A 4,773-nucleotide genomic window follows, 5' to 3' on the forward strand; every position below is an offset into this window, starting at 1 on the left:
GAGATTACACCTTGTCAGGAACTTCGTCTGTCTACTTTAAGTTATTACCCAGTGACTAACTAGTTGCTTTTTAACACCCAGAGCATTGGTGATTTAGAGCTGTGAGTTTATTTTATTTTTGGAGGGAAGGGAGGGAGGATCATTGGACCTGTGTTCAAAACATTTATATGGGGAACCACCCAGAAGTGTGTTTGGGGTATAACTGGTGCCAGCATTGTGGCTTTGACATCTGCCTAGCATAAATTCTCTCCTCTCCAAAAGAAGCTGTTGGGGCATGTTTGAGACAGGACAATGAGTTCTGACTCATACTCTGACCTGAACAGTCACTCTTGCCGTGCCCCCTCCTCCCTCATTTGTCCCTAATAAGAACTTTATTATAAATTCCTTCCCAGAATTTCAGCTCTGAGAATCTCATGTCAGCTAGATAGGAGCTTCCTAATATTTTTGTCAGACTCGCCATTGGAGAATTTTACCTTTAGCTTAAACATGTAGGCATGCACACACACACACACACACACACACACACACACACACACACACACCTCACTCTGGAATCCTTCAGACAAGATATCAGCATGGAACCAGCTGTCAAGACAGATCAACTTGACAGCCCCAGAAACCTGTGGAATAGTCTTTAAAACATTGCGCTGCTCTTTTAAAAAAAGAAAAACAAAACCCGGTGGCCAAAAAAATTAGAACACTACCGTCCCCACCCCACAGCGATTTGTGTTATTTTGAGGAAATCGGAGAGAACTTTTGGAGCCTGCTGTGAAGAGCCCTCAGCTATGGCCTGGGGATACCTCTTCCTTCCCCCTCCCTGGTTGGGTCAGCGGCAGCTTCAACCCTCCCGACCAATGCCCACTTTGGCTTGGATTAGCCGCACAAAGTTGAAGCGCCCCGACTTGGGAGCTTTTGAGGGCTGTATTAAAAACTGGGAAAACTCCCGCAGACTCCAGCTGGCAACTGTCTCTGGAGCCTCTCGGAGGGAGAGCAGCTTTTCCGGGCCCTCCTCCCCCCAGCGGGCGAGCTCACCCCCATGACACAGCAGAAAGTGAAACCAGTCGGCTACAGTGGCCCCAGTGGAAGCCGCTGCTTCCGAGGGAGCCGCACAGCACGCTATTCCACTGGAAACCCACAGATGTTGGTGGGCTGCTGAGGTTTCCCTGGGGAGCCCGAATTCCAGCCCAGGACCCAGGCGGCCTGTTGTAAGAGCTAACCCCAAATGAGATCCAACCACACAGACAACTCTGGTTCCACTCCCTCTCCTTGGTCAGAGTTGGGGACAGTAAGCCCCAAAGCAGCTGTCCAGGACCTTCAAACCTGCCAGGTGCTAGGTCTCCTAGGGCTGGGATTAAAGGACTTGAGAGTGTGAACTTCTAAGGAAGATGGGCATCTGGGAAGTAGAATGGCAGGGAGAAGGAGAGAAAAACTTTCTGGATCTCTTCTTTTACACCTGCCATCTTCTCACTGGTGCTGGTAAGCAAGTAAGGGCATGGGGTAGGAAGGTGGGGTGTAGATGTTTCCCTGGGGCTTGGGATAGCCCTGGACATATTGAGCAATCCTGTTCACAGGGAAAGTTATTCTATAAGTGATCACAGCTTTAGATCAACGAGTCTGAACAGCAAAGAGAAGGGAATGAGAAATTCGATGCAGAGAAATCAGTGAGACATATTCGCTAAAGGTTAGCTTCACAGAAGCATCGAGCAATTTTAAAAGTGAAATTAGGCTTGTCAAACAGGTAACACTTGTTTCTCCCCACTCCCACACAAACACCCCTACCCCAAAGCAAATTCTGACAGTGATTGACAGTTGGTTGCATTTTTCAAGTATGACTTCAGTGTTTTTTGGGGGGGAGGGGATGCATGGTCCCTCAGCTTGAAACCACTGTTTAACAACAGGTGGTTGTCAGTTTTATAATACAGTCTAATTATAAGACATGAAATGAGATGGGAAGAGGAGAGAGAGACAGAGAGATAGAGACAGACAGACAGACACACAGAGACAGAGAGAGAGATTCATTTTAAAATTAAGATTAGAAAGTTTGGGGGGATTTCAAAAAAGTAAAGTCATCACTTAAAATTATATCTTCCCAGTAGCTTGAACCATGCCCAGAGACACAGATGAATACTGCAAGAGCAATAAGGATTTTTAGGGGCATTATGATAGTGTAATGGAAACACATCTGCCCCCAAAAGTCCCTCATTTTCCCTGCGGTAATGAGCCAGGCAGGAAGTGGTAAACGTTGGAACATCTAGAGCAAAAACTAAAAGGGAGAAAAAATGTAAAGTTAGAAACAAACATTTTTAAAGCAACAGTTGAAATGTTCATCACAAATAATATAACATTACATATATATGTACATATATGTATATATACATATGCGCTTCTCTCTTTCTCCAGTGAAATGATCTATCTGAATCACTTTCTAATGGCCATACATATCAAAGTGGATAGTTGAGACATTCAGTTATCATTTATATCTGTCCCCATAAAGAACTTTGAAAATCAAGTATACAGAATGCCAGCATGGTTAAAAGAAGCATCACAATTCTTTTGAAATCAAATAAAAAATATAAGTAGTCCTTGGTTATTTCATAGACAAGCTAACCATCTCACTTGGCAGTTGATCCACAAATAGTCTTTTTGGAATGTGGAAAAGTCAAGGTATAAATAAATGTGGATGAAAATGTCCTAAGCCTTTGGCTCATTTTCCATTCTCAAATATTATATGAAGCCTATGTGGTGTAGGCAAAGGTGGGGACCCTGGATTAGTTAGAGCTTCAGAAGTAGGAAAAGACGGGATCAATGATCCAGGATGATACCCCCCCCCCTTTCTAGTTCTGTCCTTGATTTATAGGGTAACTGGAGAATAACTTTTCTACATCTCAGTTTCCGAAATGGACCCTGGTGACTTGAAATGAGCAAGCTTTTGCCTTTAAGTGAAAGACACTGAGAGGGAAGTTAATGCCTTCTGGTCAATAGTGCTTCATTTAGGACACTGGCTGCCACATGAACTAACCAGAATCCTGGTGACTGGAGTTAACACTCCTCCCAAAGGGATCAATGCCCAAAGAGACACTTGCTTATTTAGCAGGCTGTGGCTCATATCTCACCAGGTCATCATAGTGAGTTACTGAAAAAGCATTCATGAAATCTGTGAATGGAGGGTTCCTTATCATAATGAAAAATTTGAAAATCAAGTAAAATGTCACAACACAGAATTTACTAGAGAGAAAAACCTTTTTTGGCTCTTTCATATACATCAGATGGCATCAACCCACTGCAGCTGTGGTAGTCAATCACTGCTCTATAAAAACAGTATTTTTAGTCTAAGACCAATTCAGGCCATTCCTGACAGGGAATACTGCTAATTTATCATTCCAATTAGAGAAAGAGCACCGAACGTTATGGGAAGAGCATTTTACTCTTACCTACTTTTTTACTTTTTTACTTTACTTTACCTAAGTGAGGGGGACTGGCCCAGCTTTATAACATCTATTAGCTATGGGTCACTTCACCTCCAAGTTTTTTCATACTTAAAGTGGGCCCAATAACACCTAGACTACCTTGCTCAGAGTTGTTGAGACAAACATGATCTTGAAAACTTCAAAAGCAATTCTCTAAGACCACACATTGCAGAGAAGGTGCCCATCTGCATTGTTGAAGGAATTTCCTGACCTAGAGTTCCCAATATCAAACAAAATCCCAGAACTAGTGGGTGGAAATATGTGTGTGCATGTATAATATATATATGTAAAATTATATTTGGTGGTCTTTCAGTCTCTTCTCTGAAACCATGTAAAGTAGTATATGAAAAATCTTCTTATTTAACTGTGGGACCACTAAAAAAGACCACCATTCAAAGAACCAAAAACTAAATATAGTATGGTATATGGTGTCCAGCATGTACTTTTTAATCCTATTTTAAGACACAATAAGAGACTCTTGAGAGGTTTAGGACCCATGAGGCTCTTCATTAGCCGGGGGTAGGGAAGAGTCTAGTTAGCAGAGTCCCAAATGTTTGGCCAGCTTCAAAGTTAAAGGAGAGCTAGTTTAAATTGCCCCAGTAAACACTAACAGGGAACTAATAGTGCCCAAGTACACAAGCAGGTCGGCTTTCTCCTCAGAATCTCATTCTCAACCAGTTAAGCCTGAACTACCCTGCCAACATCCCTTTGTCTCCTGCTTCCCCATCCTCAGCTCAGATGTGATGACACATTTGCTGTTCAAATCCCTTTTCTCCCTAGTGTTTCCCCTCCCCCCCCCCCCCCCCCCCCCAGTCAACTCTTGTAATCTACAGGCCAAAGTTTGGCCAACTGACGTTCAACGCTGATAAACAGAAATGGATTGGGATGGATTTGAACTTTCATGGATTTGAACTTTCAATGATGACTAAGCACACAGTAGCTTAGATTTATAAACTGCATTGCTGGCAAAGTGCCATCCCTTCCTTCACTGACCCTTCCCCTGTCCCCAAATTTAATTACTGCAACACTGTTAGTAGAAAGCCAAAAAAGGTTCCTGTTCTGCTCTCCACAGTGAACATATCCCTTGGTTTGTCACTCAGAGCACATGAGGGCAAAGACACAGGTTTTCTACCAAATCTTTTAGTGCCAATTTTGAGCTCACTAGGGAATAGATTTGTTTCAAGCTGAGTTAACATCCTTTTTTTTTCTTTTTCGTAAAGATTTTTTGGTACTCAGCATTAGGAAAGTGTGATTCCATGTGAACCTGGATAATCAAGCCAGGGAAAAGATAGTGTAAAATGGCATG

General features: G+C 42.8%; 1 non-coding gene across 1 annotated transcript; it reads right to left on the minus strand.

Annotated features, from left to right (window-relative positions):
- Positions 1–2,127: 2,127 nt before the first annotated feature.
- MIR365 (microRNA mir-365) lies at positions 2,128–2,214 on the minus strand. Its single transcript, NR_032202.1, has one exon. It is a non-coding gene; the product is annotated as a microRNA mir-365 (primary transcript).
- Positions 2,215–4,773: the final 2,559 nt, after the last annotated feature.

This window comes from Monodelphis domestica, chromosome 7 (genome assembly GCF_027887165.1).
Source record: "Monodelphis domestica isolate mMonDom1 chromosome 7, mMonDom1.pri, whole genome shotgun sequence".
Classification (NCBI taxonomy): domain Eukaryota; kingdom Metazoa; phylum Chordata; class Mammalia; order Didelphimorphia; family Didelphidae; genus Monodelphis; species Monodelphis domestica.